This window comes from Sminthopsis crassicaudata, chromosome X, assembly GCF_048593235.1.
Source record: "Sminthopsis crassicaudata isolate SCR6 chromosome X, ASM4859323v1, whole genome shotgun sequence".
Taxonomy (NCBI): domain Eukaryota; kingdom Metazoa; phylum Chordata; class Mammalia; order Dasyuromorphia; family Dasyuridae; genus Sminthopsis; species Sminthopsis crassicaudata.
Genome location: NC_133623.1, coordinates 34,018,857 through 34,026,933, shown reverse-complemented (window position 1 = coordinate 34,026,933; position 8,077 = coordinate 34,018,857).

Genomic DNA, 8,077 nt, shown 5'->3' with positions numbered 1-8,077 from the left:
ACTTCCCCTTTAGACTATAAAATCCTTGTGCATAAGGATTATTTTGTTCTTTGTACATACATTCCCAGCACCCAGTCCAGTGCCTGACACATAATAGACACATATTGATTTACTGATTGCAGTTTCTGTCTCTTTTTCCTCTGTTTACCTTGCTCTATCCAGGAGCAAAGCAGAACAATAATATCTCTTTTCTTTATGTCCCCTGCAAAACAGGCATCTAGATTCTTTGTGAATGAAGTCTTCTCCTTGGGAAAGATCATCAATTCCATGTGCTACTATTCTGGTTGTCATACTTTGAACACATTTTTCAGTGACCTTTTTGTACTATAACTTTGGTGACTTCAAACACTGCATTTTTGTACTTATGGATTTACCTAAAAATTAAAAGAATACATTTTTCTTGCATAACTCTCAGAATCCATAGGTTCTTTTCAAATCTAATTTGTGGAGAGATACCTGCATCATTTCATTGACATAGATAACATTGAAAATATTAAAATTTTAAAATCCAATGAATTTGGATGCCCTTTTGTTCTTGGTCTTTCCAGAAATGACTTTTTTAAAACCTTTTTTCCAGCATTGCTTCTATTGTATTGCCTTTTTCAGTTTTAAAGCCTTGTGGAAAAAGCAAAACCAAAGTTATAATAAACAAATATTGTGACTCTTGCTGGGAGTACCAAGAAGGGGAAATAAGGAGAAAAGAGAAAAAATGTTTGTACTTGGACTTTAAAGAGCTATAACCCAGGAAGGGGATTAAAGGTATTCAGTTTTGTCTAACTGGACTTTTTAGAGAGAAGATAGTTCATCTCTCTAATATTGCTTGCATAAAAGTCTATCTTGGAATGTTGGACCAAAATCAACATCAGACTTCCTCATGTTCCTTTTTAATGACCCTTTGTTCCAATATCATATCTTTGGAATGCTGTGCAGACCATATGGGGGGAACGTCATGCATCATCAAATGATAAAGTAGGCACAGTTTGTGTTGCATTATGTATCCTTTCTCCTTCTTGGGTGGTTCCCTCCTCCCTCCTATGAGGAAGCCAGAAACATTTCCTCCAGTCCCTTCATTATGCAGAGAAATAAACTGAAGCCCAAGTAAAGGAAAGCATGATCTTCAACGCTAGTTAGGTCAAAGATTACAGACTTTCTGACTCTTAATCTTGCCCTAGTACTTGCAATAACTAAACATTTATTCTGTCAGATTCTTAATAAATGTTTTCTTGGTTTGGGCTCATTTACACTACGCTAATGTCCCTTCAATCTGAGAAGTAAAGATATTATACTGAGGAAAGTGAACAAAAATGCCCTTGTAATTAAGCAAACATTGATTAAGCACCCACTATGTGGTAGTTACTGTGCTAAGTGTAGGAGATACACCACAAAATAATCCTTCAGTTATTGTACTGAGGGGATGCAATATGCATATAAATATAATAAAAGTAATTTCCAGCAGAGGAGAATGTTCTCAAGGCAAATATTCATATGTGAACAGGTTAACAGAGTCTTAAGCTAGTGGACTGAAGTTTTCATTACCTGCTACCCCTGTCTTCATTGAGGTCAGTCCAATTTATTTTAATACTATAGTGAGTCTTTGATTATATCAGTATGGGTCTTGCTTCCAACAACACATATCAGTACCTATCTTTGCCTGCCAGTTTGGTGTGACTCAGCTATGCTATTCTGTAAGTTAGATTTAGAGTTTAATGTGTTCAGGACCTTGCTCTTATGATCTTGTCATTGTGTGGATACCAGTAGAAAAAGCACTGTTAACTGGTTATTCCTCACTCTTGCTACATGACCTACCCATATTTTTTTCATGCGATACATTTTGCTGATGGCATTCTTTAAAACCACTTCTACATGATTCATTGTTTATAAAATGTTGCAGCCTGCTCACACCACTGAAATACTGCTGTCTTTTGGGTAATCTTCAACTTTATTTCTGAGAGACCATAGTATTTGATGCCTAGAGCAGCATGCCTTAGTGAATGGAATTCCAGATTTGGAATCAGGACAACTTGGATTTAAAATATTACCTCAGATAGTTACTAGCTATGTGACCTTGGACAAGTCACTCAAGTTATATCAGCCTCAGTTTCTTCACCTGTGAAATGTGGATAACAAGCCACTCACACCTGGTTATGACGATCAAATGAGAGAATCTATATGAAGTACCTTGTAGAAATTAAATTGGCATACATATAGACAAACTATCATCATTAATATTATGGCTATTGTGCTATGATTTACAGCTGTGCATCATCACCGGTAAGAATATTAGTAGTATTAAAAGTCCCTGAGGTAGCAAGTGTTAATTTATTGTTTACTATGCGACAGACACTATATATACAAAGAAAAACAGTAACACAGACTGACCTCAATGATCTCACATTTTAATGGGGGAAACAACTTGCAAATAATTATTTACATTTGAGAAAAGTACAATGGAAATGGAAAGTAGTCTCAGAAAGAAGAAGCTAGAGTTGAGGTCAGGGTTATACAGGGAAAAACTGCCTACAGAAGTAAGGTTGAAGGAAACAGGGGCAGTCAGAAGGTGGAATCTGGGAGAGAAAGTATTCTAGACATGAAGGACAGTCATTAAAAAGGAAGTTGAGTGATAGTGTTTTGTGTAACGGGAACACCAATTTAATTGGATTGTAGAGTGTGTGAAGGTGAAGAAATGCAAGATGATAAAAAAAAGAACTTATACTTGATCCTGATAATAATAGAAAGCACAGTATTGAAGCTCATTGAACAAAGAAGTAATATAATCATACCTGGGCTGTAGGAAGATCATTTTCATTTCCTGGAGTAGAAAGGGATTTGTGGCAAGCAGACTAGTTAGAAGTCCAGGTGTGAAATGATGAGGAACTATGCCAAGGGGGTAACTACATAGGTGGAGATAAAGGGACATGCATGAAAAACATTGTAAAGGTAAAAATAAATCTAGATAAATTAGTTTGGATAAGTGAGAAGTAAGAAGAAGAGGATGACACTGAAATAGGTGAGCCAGGGTAACTGGGAGGAAGATGGTACACTTGATAGTAATAGGAAAGAATGAGCATTTGTTTCAGGGACAAATTTAAGAACATTAAAGGAACTGAAATTCCCCAAAGATAGTGAAGACTCTAGAGATACAGATACTAACATCTCACTCTGAACTACATCTAGAAAGATCTATGTGGACTTATAATCTATGTGGGTCACATAACATGCATGTGTACCCACACAATAACCTATATTATAATAATGAGAGACATTCTGCTATAGTGAATATATATCTTTCACTGCATTTAATGATATTTCATTTTTTCCAATTATATGCAGTTTTCAACATTTACTTTTATTTACTTTTCTACTTTTACTTACTTTTAACTTTTACTTTTATTTACTCTCTGCTTTGATCTCAGACTCTTGTCCATATCTTCTTGTAAATTCTGCACAGAAGTTTTAATACTGGGGACTTTCATCTAGAAGAGGGATTCTCAACCTTTTTGGGTTGTTGACCCCTTTGGCAGTCAGGCTAGTGAAGCTTATGGATTTTACCTGGAATTATGTTTTTAAATCCTTGAAAGAAATGCTAAGTTTCACTTAGGGATGAATGAAAATAATGATGAAATTGTTTTCTCATCCAAATCCACAGACCCTGAGTTTCTTGTTCTCAATCTTGGGATATTTTCTTGATGCCAATAGAGAACTCAGATACCCTTCCCTTTGACCCTTCACTCTAAATATCAATTGTCCCTCCTTTTTTTCTGGTCATATATCTGTTTGAGAGCATTCTTTATGTTGCCTCTGCTGAATAATTCTTTGACAGTAAATATACCAAGAATCTCACAAATGCATTTTGAGTGACCTGCAGTTTTAATTAAAAGATGCTATATTGGTGCTTTTTAAAAATGTTGCTGTCATTTTTCAATCACTCTCCTCCCTGCCTAAAAATTCTCCCTTTTAATAAAGACAGTTAAGCAAAATAAATGGACACATTCGCCTTATCTGGAAATGTATGACTTATATACATCTAAGTTATTCTACCTTTGGGAAAAGCAGGAAGTATTGCAACTTTAATATTTTGGAGATATTCGCATTCCTTGACTTTCAGCCATACAGCATCCTTGAAACAAAATTGTTGAAAAGTGATCTAGTGTTTTACTAAGGTGTATATGATGCATGTAAAATATGACCCCAATGTTATTGTATTTTTATAACATAAGGATGGAATTAAAATCTGGATATGTTTATAAATTAAAATTTATAATTAAATTATTACTTAATTAAAATTAAATTATTAATTTAATAGTAATGGCCATTAAAAACCTCTGTGAGTAGATCAAAAGGGAAGGTTTACCCCATTAAGGGTCTCATCCTAAGAGCAGTATCTACTAGGGCAGTTGCCATGAAAGCTATACTTATTTTTCCCAAATGACAGGAAAGTCATCTCTCAGATTTGCTTGTTCTAAGGGCCATTAACATTGCTTCCTGGGAGACTACAGCATAAAAAGCCTATTCTTTGAGGAATTGGTGCGACTCAGACTTGACAGATGCCTTATTGATGTTAGAAACAACATTATCTTTTGAGCAGACATATTCCTATATAGAGACAAGATGGGGATAAGGAGAGGGGAGGCTGTTCTTTTTTTCTGTTTCTGACTGAACAGATATCATATTTTTGTTGGATTTGTTGTCATACAGTTGGGCAACATAATTCCTAATTATTGCTTTAATTTCTTTTTAATTAGTGGTAAGTTGACCCTTTTCATTTTTGGTGCTGTTGATTTTTTTTTTCTTTCCTTTTTCTAATCAAATCATCCAAAGGTTTATCTGTTTTGATGTTTTTTTTTTCATTCTTAGTTTAATTAGTTCAATAGTTTTCTTAGTTTCAATTTTATTAATCTCCTTTGAGTTTCAGAGTTTCTAATTTGGTATTTAATTGAGGGTTTTTAATTTGTTCTTTTTTCTAGATTTTTAAGTTGCATGCCCAATTCATCTATTCCTCTTTCTATAGTTTATTCATGTAGTTGTTTAGAGATAAAATTTCCCTTAAGAACTTCTTTGGCTGCATCCCATAGATTTTGGTATGTTGTCTCATTATTATCATTCTCTTGGATGAAATTATGGATTGTTTCTGTGATTTGTTGTTTGACCCACTCATTTTTAGAATTAGATTATTTAATTTCCAATTGGTTTTTAGTCTATCTTTCTCTGCCCCCTTATTGAATATAATTTTTATTGCATTATTGTCTGAAAAGGAAACATTTACTTTCTGCCTTTGATTGTGAGATGTTTAAGCTCTAACACATGGTCAGTTTTTGTGTAGGCGTTATGAACTGCTGAGAAAAAGCCATATTCCTTTCTGTCCCTATTCAGTTTTCTCCAGAGGGCTATCATATCTAAGTTTTTTAGGTTCCTATTAATCTTCCTAGTTACTTTTTTGTTTATTTTGTGGTTAGATTAGTCTGATTCTGAGAGGGGAAGTTTGAGATCCCCCCACTAATATAGTTTTGCTATGTATTTCTTCCTGTAACTGGCTTAATATATTATCTTGGAATTTGGATGCTCTACCACTTGGTGTACATGCATTTAATATTATTATGACTTCATTGTTTACAGTATCCTTTATCAAGGTGTACTTTCCTTCCTTATCTCTGTTAATTTGCTCTATTTTTACTTTTGCTTTATCTGAGATCAGAATTGCTACTCCTGCTTTTTTTTTTTTTACTTCAGCTGAAGCATAATAAATTATGTTCTAGCCTTTTACCTTTACTCTTTGTCTCTCTGTGTCATATGTGTTTCTTATAAACAACATATTGTAGTATTCTTCTTTTTAATCCACTCTCCTATTCATTTCTGTTTTATGAAAGAGTTCATCCCATTCACATTCACAGTTATGATTACCAGCTCTGAATTTCCCTCCATCCTATTTTTCCTCTGTATATACTTTTGTTCTCTCTTTCCACCCTGTCCTTAGTGGTGTTTTTTTTTTAACTCACCCAATCTATTACTTCATTTCCTATCACTCCTTTCCCCCTAGTCTTACCTTTTTTTTTTAAACCTATTTTTTCTGCCCTCCCTTCTATCTAGCCCTTTCATTTACCTTCCTCTTTCCACTCCTACTTCTTTATAGGATTAGATAAATTTCTACACTTAGCTGAATAGTTAAGTTACTCCCTCTTAGAGATAAAGCTGATAATATCAAGCTTTAGACAATGCTCATCTTCCTTCCGTCTTCCCTCCATTGCAATAGGTCTTTTATCCCTCTTCATGTGATCTAATATGTCCTATTATACTTTCCCTTTGTTCTTTTTTTTTCAGCACACACCTTTTCCCACTCCTTAATGTCTTTTTCTTTGATATCATAATATCAGAGTCCATTCACAGCCACACTCTCTTTCCATGTGATGCCTCACTCTGCCCTAGTAACAAATAACAGTTCTCAAGAGTTACAGATATCATTTTCCCATCTGGGGACATAAACAATTTAACCTTTAAATAATATATATATTTCCCCCTGTTTACCTGTCTATGCTAAGATGATAGGAAAAGATAATGATAAATGTTGAAGGGGAAATGGGAAAACTGGGACACTAATACATTGTTGGTGGAGTTGTGAACTGATTCAACCATTCTGGAGAACAATTTGGAACTGTGCCCAAAGGGCTATCAAACTTGTATATCCTTTGATCCATCAATGTTTCTACTAGGCCTTTATCCCAAAGAGATCATAGAAAAGGGAAAAGGACCCTTTGTGCAAAAATGTTTGTAGCATTCTTTTTTGTAGTGGCAAGGAAATGGAAACGAGTGGATGCCCATCAGTTAGGGAATAGCTGAATAAGTTATGGTATATGCAAATACTAGAATATTATTGTTCTATAAGAAATGATCAACAGGATGACTTCAGAGAGGCCTAGAGAGATTTACAAGAAGTGATAATGAGTAAAGTAAGTAGAACCAAAAGAACACTGTACACAGAAATAAGAAAATTATGTGATGATCAACAGTGATGGACTTGGCTATTTTCAACAATGAGGAGATTCAGGCCAATTCCAATGTACTTGTAATGGAGAATGCCATCTACATCCAGAGAGAGGACTATGGGGACTGAATATGGATCACAATATAGTAGTTTCGCCTTTTTGTTGTTGTGTGTTTGCTTTTTTCTTCTTTTTCATTTTTCTCCCTTTGATCTGATTTGATCTGATTTCACTAGAGTGAAAAGAGTGTTCAACCCAGGTTAGATGGACACTGGGAAAGCTGGTAAGATGCTCTTAATCACAGAAAATCAGCAACTAAAACCCACAGTCCTTTCTCAGTCGAGGAGCATATCAGAGGGGCAGTTTCTAGTCCCAGCTCAGAATGCAAACTTTGGGAAACCAGACTGTTTCCTAAAAAGAGCAGATAAAGCTATCCTGCAAACACAAGGGACCCCTGTGCTCAAAGCAAAGGCTCAAGAAGCTTGGGATAATGTCCCTTCTACATTAAAGAACTGAAGGGTTTGGAACATGATATTCTGAAAGGAAAAAGAGCTAGAATTACACCAAGAATTATCTACTCAGCAAAACTGATCATAATCCTTCAGGAAAAAAATGGATATTTAATGAAATAAGGAACTTTCAGACATTCTTGATGAAAAGACTTGAGCTGAATAGAAAATTTGACCTTCAAATACAAGACTCAAGAGAAGCCCAAAAAAAGAGGTGAAGGAAAAACAGAAGAAAATTGATTGGAGGGAGATACAGAGTAATAATAACTGTGAATGTAAATAGGATGAGCTCATTCATAAAACAGGAACAGCAAAATGAATAAGAAAGCATGTTGTTTATAAGAGAAACACTGAAACATAAGGAAACACACAAAGGAAGCAAAATAAAGGTTTGAAGAACAATTTAATGTTGCAGATGAAGTAAAAATTGCTGGATTGACAATCATGACATCATAACAAGCAAAAGCAAAAATAGATCCACTTAGAAGGGATAATCAGATAAATTACATTATGGTAAAAGGAATCATATTCAATGAAATAACATCAAAAATTTTATTCTAACTTTCTCTGAGAAAGGCCTCATTTCTCAAATAC